Raw genomic sequence first — 8,236 nt, forward strand, 5'->3', positions numbered from 1 at the left:
GTATGAATAATGCACATGCATAATGCATTGCAATTGCCCCCAGGCAGAATGTGGCATTTGTGCTCCGGTCCAGGACACGGTGGTGGCGGAGGCAGGCCTGATCAAACGATGGCAGATTTCACAGTGGCAGCCTTCTCGTTCCCCAAGCATCCTAACTGGCCAGGCCGCCTTGTGATGTGACCCACGCAGCAGCGGGCCTTGGCCCCATTCACTGCAACCCTGGGGGTGGGGTGGGGGGTCCCGGGGTCCGCCTGGGATACCTGGCCGGACGCGGAAGGAGCGATCCGGTTATTAGCATTCTAGCCGTAGCCCAGCTTCATGGTGGCTAATAGGGGAGGCCTGCGCCCTGCTCTTTCATCTAGATTAAGGCTCTTATCACAGACCACCTGCGTGGCGCCGCCTGCCATTCATATGTAGATCCGGGCCGAGGCGGGACCAGGGTGCTGCACCTTTGACATTTCCACCAACATGGAACCTTGTTGGTGCATTTCTGCCGCCCTGGCATTTCACTCTGTATACACTTCCCCTCTAGTGTCTTCTTCTAATCTAATGTAAAGTCATCCATGCACTATATATGCAGTATGTCCCTGCCATGAAGACACTGACAGCCCCCCAGAAATGACAGTGTGTATTTCCACACATCCAGGCGGGTGACAACCTGTTTTGTTCCCCCTCTGTCGGTGAAAAGTACACCAAAAGTAGCTTGCTGCAGTGTTTTGTGTCCAGGTTGAAAAAAAAAAAATGAAGGCTGGGCTTTGGGACGTTTATCATTTCAATCTTCGGGAAAAGGCAGGGAAGATATTTACACTTGGAGCACGCGACTCCATTACCCAACTGCCCCAGTGTTTTCTACACTGCTGGCTCACAATGATTATTGCGCTGCTCCAGTGTGTGATCAGTTGTGTGCATTTGTCATTACATGAGGCGCAATAAATATTGTGTCAAGCGTCCTCTGGGTGGAAATGATTATTAGTGGCGCTGAAAGGTTAGACGTGTTGCTACGGGGTGCCAATAGAGACACAATGGAGAGCGCGCTGATGGATGGGTCTCTTGGGGATGACGCCACCAATCAATGGCTCTCATGAAAACAAACGTGTTGTTTAACTCGGTGTGGAGACTTAATTCCTCAGTTTGCCTCTCACATTAAACCTCAGCGGCCGCCGCGGTTTCAAGCCGGAGCGAGCGGCAGTAGCGAGGAAATGGACTCCTGCGTGCTGACGTATTGCTTGGCTCCCTTTGGCAACGGAGAGCCTGATCTATGGCTGAATAATGATTGAAGAATTAGAGTCCTCCTTACGTGGCCACAATAAGTGGTCCAAGGGGTTGTCAAAGCGAGGGGGCGGGGGCTGTATTATCTCACTGAGACAGTGAGAAATGGGGCAGAGGGACATCGCAGGACAAATTAATGAATAGGTGGGGCATTTTCTTCTTTGATTCCCCCCCGCACCCCTCCCCTCGCATCACCCGCTGCCTGGGCCGGCCTCCCAGGTTTGTGCAATCTCTCAGTGTCAACATCTTTCTGTAAGGCTGATTCAATTAAGATTACGCCAGTTGCAGAGAGGGAGAGTGACAGGGGTCAGTTTGATTTTGCCGATTGGCTTTTGTGCCTTTTGTTTTTTCAACTCAGGTTACCGCTTTGCCTGCCGCTCGGAGGCCACGCCGAGGAGGACGAAGCGCCCGCGTCCCCCGACAAACTCCCTCACAGCCATTTGGAGTCTTGACTAAATTGTTTGCTTTCTCCGCGGTGATAGATGATGTCTCCGGTGTGTTACTGAGATTTTTTTTTTCCCAGAGAGAGCGAGAGAGAGAGATTTGACACGCAGGCATGGGCCATATTTCTGTGTTATTAAGCCTGCAGGGTGCAGGTGTTTGATGATGCAGGTCATTTATCTCCTGACTCCACTCTCAAAGGGAAGTTAGAGGATTTAGCAATGCTGTTTAGCATTGTGCAGGAATAAAACAGTCAAATATTTTAAAATGCGATTACTGCTGTGATAAAATTATATGTATATACATATAAATAAAAAAAACTATGAAATTCTTTGAATTTCTTTTTCATTTTTCTAGGCAGGTAAAATAAACGCATGGAAAAGTGCAGACTTTTTAAACAGACTGCACACAATAAATGCAAGACTGTTTTATCTACTGCTGTGTGTGTGTGTCTGCTTGTCGTCAGTGGTGTTGCACCAGCACAGTGGAGCACCGTGTGCAGTGTTCTGCACGCCACTGCACGGTGAGCGTCGTGTTTGGAGGCGTTGGGGAGAACTCCACACGCGTGTTGGCCTACACGCACCGAGCGGTCCACTTGCTGAGCGCGTCGCTGGAGTTCCATCAAGCAAAGCTGCTGCCTACGACGGAGGCACCGGTGCAGAAGTTCCATCAGTGGTGTGTTCCTCACAAATGACCTCGGTCCTCATGACACAAGTGAACTGAGCCCATTCAAAAAGAAAAAAAAAGTCAGCAGGGGGGATCTGGGAATTCAATTTGGTGTTGTGTGTGAGTCTGCGACTGACGGGGGGGTGTTGGTGGGGTGGGGGGGGGGGGTTACCCTGACATGCTGTAGCTTCAGAAATAACCTTTACAGCCTCTAATAGACCCTGGGCCTGGCACTAACACAATGTATTGACCTTTGCTCTGCCGGGTCACCCTCCTCTGCTCGGGTTAACATTACACCCAGATTTTAGCCCACAGCTGCAGCTCATTACAATGGCCCATAAAAAAAAACCCTAGGCAGTCAAACGAGGGCTGTGAGCCGCCATTAAAGAGGTGAAGGGGACGATTGTGGGGGCGAACGGAGAAGAGGGTGGAGGGGGGTGGGGGGGAGGGGGTGCGGGCGGGGGTGCAGGGGTGAGTGAGAGGTGGAGAATGAAAACAGAAGCGTTAAGTCATTAGGGCCCATTGTTGCACTCAAACGGCCGCCACACAAGCTCTCTGTGAATGGGAAATGGAGCTTAATGACCTGAAAAGGAACTTCAAAAGCCGCAACAATAAATGAGAAGGGGCGGCCCCTCTCCAATGTCACTCTGCCACTTATTGCTGACTGGAGAATGGCTGAGCTGTTTAGATTGGTAATGTGATGAAAGTAAAACTAGCTCGCTGCTTCCTATGGAAATGCAGCCTGAAGACCCCCGCAAACCCCCACCCTGGCCTGCCCACCCCCTCCACACACACACACACACACACACACACACACACACACACCACCGTCACCAGAGTCCCCCTCCCCCTGTTCACATGCTCCTCTTTCAAATAAATAGTTGCCGGGGCCATTATTTACTCATTCATTTGTAAGCATTGTTGTGTTTTCACATTATTATTCACAGCCATTTACTGTGTTCGTAGGAGAAGGCAACATTCCTCTCTGGGCCTTTGCTCCATATGTAATTCAGTGCGAGGCTCAAATCAGCAAAAGTGCAACCGCAACACTGTGCGTCGGAGACATTGGAACGTTAGCATTAGCCTGCTAGCTGACGGGCGGCGAGAGGCAGGAGTTGGCTGAGCAAAGCGGCCGGTTCACCCGCTGTGTGAAATCAGGGGTGACAACAATAGCTGCCGCTGCCAGGCCGCCGCCGCACTGCCCCACTGCCCCGAGAGCCAATCAGGACGGGCCGGCACGCAGCGTCTGAGCCCGACTGCCGGTCACTCAGCACCGCGTCCGCTGCCACGCCGCAGCTGCCAGTTAGCAAGGCATGCACAGTCAGGCTACACCCTGCTGAAGTATCCAATGAGGCCTCGCACCCGCAGCTATGTTGCACAGCCACACTGGAGGAGGAATGCAGGCCATCAGAAAGTTGAGCCAGCGCACGGACCACCGTGTAGGATTAAACGTTTAGTAGGAGTGAATATGGAGTTTATGACGGGAACACATTGACATCAGTATTTAACAGCACGGTGTTACGCTCGCAGTAATCACCTCGGTTCCTCATCACTTCACACAAATGGACTTTCTTCCATTTGGTATTTTACTATTTGGATCTCAATGGCGACCGATTGAGCTGAACCCTCCTGCTGGCTCGCTGTGGGACTGCGGCACCCTTCACCTGACGCTGCTCCAAGGTGACGTCGTTGGGTTTTGTCAGACTTGGCTCAGTTTGAATCTCTGTCGTGGCCTCCGAGGCTCCCGACTGGAAAGCAGTGTGGCGGTTCCTACTGGCTCAGTGCGTGTCAGAGGCACCACACTCTGTGTGTTGTTGTTATTGTTGTCTCATAATTCATCCTGAATGTACGGCAGAGGTTGCTTGCTGGTCACGCAGGTGTGTATCGGGCTGCGGCTCGTGTCCTCGCACAACACCACAGGAAGCTGTCGATTGCCGTGGATCTAAAAAAAAAACAAACCAACAGCACTTAAAGCAAATTCTCACACACTCTGACTTGAATGGCGCATCAACAACAACAAAAGCCCCAAAGTTTCACTTTCAGTTGTGTAGCTGCAGGCCCGCCGACACGTTAGCGGCTCAAAATACCTCACCGCCTGCAACAAGCCAAGCGCTGAACAGCACGCAGCGCTGCAGACTTTGCTCTCCGTATTTCCAGAGAGTCGAGCAACTTTTTCAACACCTCTCTCTTACTCGTGCTCTTTCAAAGGTAACTTTTCTCTTGTATCTCCTCTCGGTGCGACTCGCGCGCTTTTGATCCGACACGGATGCCATTTAAGGAAGATAAGTGGAGTCGCAGCGAGTGTGCTTGTATGTGCCTGCAGCGCCGTGTTTGACAGCAGTCTGACAACACGGCAAACACAGTTTTATCTGGAGGAACCAATTAACCCCACTGCTTTGCTTATAAACACCTATTTGTGAGTGATACAGGCAGAGAGAGAGTGTGTGTGTGTGTGTGTGTGTGTGTGTGTGTGTGCTGTCACGTCCTCCAGGGGAGTCACACCAACCAATCCCGGCTCTCGCCGCGCTGCCCCTGGGAAGCTCCCGCAATAGCAGCCGAGCGTCCAGACGTTTATATACGGCACAGACACAGCCCGCACAACGCTTTGCCCTGTGTCCACTTCACAAATTGATTTACATACAATGGCAGCCAGCATGAAAATAGGCCGGCCGGTACATAGGCAGGCGGAAAATGACTTCTCGTGCGTACGCAGTGATTCTCTCGGAGAATTCAAACCGCTAAGCACCAAATATCCATGAGGATCAGATGTCCAAAATATCCATAAGTCTTCCTGTTAACATCCATGCCAAAGGGAGACTCGTGTGAGCTGCCAGCAGGCTGCAGACTGTCCTGAGGCAATTGGACACGAGCACACACACACACACACACAGACACACACACACACACATACACACGAGTATGTATCAAGCCTTTGCTGCGTTTTGCTGTGTGTCCATGTGATTGGAGTCAACAATACAAGGAGGGTAGAAATACTTGTGAGTAGAACACAAACACCTCAACGCAGCCTTTTTGATTTCACCGCGTGTGAAGATTGCGATGACATTGTGGGAGCTGACACTGTTGTGTTGCGCTAATAACGACGCTCCGCTCTTTGATGCACAGACTGTTTAGCTCTGCTAATAGTGAGTTGTTGTTTCTCGCTGCGCACATGTGTGGGAAATGCTGCTGGATGTGAGTGATTGTTGTGGAGGGAGACAGAAAGTGGGTGGTGCTGGTGGTGGTGCTGGTGGTGGTGGTGGTGGTGGTGGGAGGGAGGGAGGGAGGGAGGGAGGGGGCTTAGAATTTGCTTTGTTTCCCCAGTTGTCTGCAGTTTCTGGCACGGCTGGTTGATCCGCCCAGTTGGCAAGTGTGAGCAACCCGAGATAGCCCACAGTAGGCACGAGGTGTTTCAAAGAGCTCTTTTGATGTGAACAAAGCAAAGCAGTAAAACGGCAGTGGGAATTATCTGATATTACGGGGGCTTTTATCCATTCTCCGCGCAGGTTCATTATGGGTACTGGGTTTTTTTGGCTTGAGGCGAGCGAGCGAGCGGAGGATGCACAGTAGGACGCCGAGGACAACTTCACTCGGCAGCCCAACCTCCACCCCTCCAATCACATTCATCAGAAATTTAATTTCCCTAAACTGAACTGCAGCCGATCCCCTCGGCCGAGGCTTGGCATTGATTGGACGGCCCACACGCTGTCCCCCCCCACCCCCCTCCCCTCCGCCTCCCCCTCCTCCCGCCCGCTGATGCTCGCTGCATTAAGAAAAGACCTCAGCACTAATTACACCCTCCCAGTCTAATAGAGGCTCCCTGTTAAACAAACAATTGATCCCCACTTAACACATGTACCCACGTTAGTAAAACACAATTTGCCAATTTGCCAAAGGCAACGCAGACAGGAACGGCAGGAAGAGAGGGAGCGAGGAGAGGAAAGAGGGGAGCGAAGGAGGGAGTCACTGGGGGCGTCTGCTCCAAGAGGAGGAGGAGGAGGAGGAGGAGGGTGTGATGAAGATAGCTGGGCCACAGTTGGATGGCTTCACGTGTCTGATGCTGACCCTTTTATCGATGCTAATTTTCCTGCTTGCAGTCTTCAAAGAACATTGAAGATTTGTCGTGTCGGGGGGCGGGGGGGGGCAGCAGCGAGCGTGCACGTGAAGGGGCCGTGCTTTCTCCACAGGCCAGCATCTTTCTCACAAGTGCCGTTCACACGGTGTTAAGCACTGGAATTATATATTTTTAAACATAAAAGTTGGGAGGGTGTGTGTGTGTGTGTGTGTGTGTGTGTGTGTGGGGCGGGGGGGGGGTGTTTTTACAGCTTCAACGTGTCAAACACGCCGGCTCTCTACACACCCAGAAATGAAAGGCTCCGCAATCTTCCTTCATTTTTTTTTTTTTATGGTTCTGGATCAAATTAAAGTGGAAATTTCACAAGTGCAGCTGATCCTCCGTCTGCCCACATGCCTGAAATTGTTCCCACGTGCTCGCAGCGCAGCAGCGCAGCGCAGCGCAAGTGTCCGCGTTGGAAGCAGGCGGGTGTGAACGGGCCCAGGGTCCTCCGGTCCCCGATGCGGTCGCCAGCTCGCAACTCCTCCAGAGGGTCGGGGCGTGTTGCTGTTGTTCCACTGTGCAGACTCACATCCTCATGGTGCTGAGGCCAGACTGGGCCGGCCCAACTGTGCACTGCAGGGAGTGATGAGCAAGAGGTCATCTTCATCACTTCAGTGTGAAGCTGTTCTTTCAGTATTTAGTACTGCACTCATCCTGGATGGATCATTACATGTGGATCATGTGTGTGTGTGTGTGTGTGTGTGTGTGCTAACAGATTGCCTGTGTTGCCTTCTTGAACTGGCCAGCGCGTCGCTAGGACGAGGGAGGAGCCAGCGAAGCTGTTAATGGCTTCATGGAGAGCCCACGCTGACAGAGAGCCATTATCTCCGTGATTCACCGCCCGATGGATAATAGCTGTGATCACTTGCCCTCTTTATCTCCGGGGCCACAGACCTTAGCGCTTGGTAAATGTATCACTTCAGCCATAAAACTGTTTACAGTAAATATTGCCGGGATATAAATGCCAGTGGATATATATCGCATTGAAAATTCATTCATTTCTTTTTGGGGGGAAAAATGAATCCCGCGTGTCCCAGTCTGGGTCCTTTTGTACGTCAAATATCAGCATTGCCAGGGGGGAAAAAAAGGGTCATGTTTGTGCAAATGAAGCATGTAAATTGAAGGAATACATTAGGAAGCAAGAGAGATTTTTGCTAATCTTCTGGAGTCTGACAGAGGGGCGGAGTTCCAGCAGGTAACACTGCAAGTCTGTAGTGGCCACGTGTGGAAAGACTGAAACACAGATCAACAGAAGATGACAGTACAATCACCGTGCACTGAAGGAGCGCTTCATGAGCTACTTGCTAATGGGTAGCGAATCCACTAGCCACACACACACACACTGCTGCTGTGAGCAGAGGTACTGAGCTCACAGTTGCCTCTCTGTGGGCTCCCATAGGTCCGACCTTTATTCCTCTGACTCCAGAATCAACGCTCAACTCAACTCAGAACTTGCCGGCTGCATTCTCTGCAAAGCCTCCAGATGGTTGCACCAGCACCAGTGGAATACTTCCACCACCAGGTGACTGCAGCCTGAAATCTTCCTCGTTCCAATGTTTCACTTTTCAACCACTACAAGTCTCTTTCAAATTCCTTGCGTGTCTGAATGCATCGAGTTTCTGCCGTGGGATTTTTTTTTTTGATGAGGTAATTGAGTCAACAAGCAGTTGTGACTAATAGCAGTCGGCTAAACAGCAGGTACGACCTTTAAACTGATGTGTTGTCCTCCTGAGAGTTCACGCTGGA

This window comes from Nelusetta ayraudi, unplaced genomic scaffold, assembly GCF_046127955.1.
Source record: "Nelusetta ayraudi isolate G7.1 ecotype Tasmania unplaced genomic scaffold, CSIRO-AGI_Nayr_v1 ptg000306l, whole genome shotgun sequence".
Classification (NCBI taxonomy): Eukaryota; Metazoa; Chordata; class Actinopteri; order Tetraodontiformes; family Monacanthidae; genus Nelusetta; species Nelusetta ayraudi.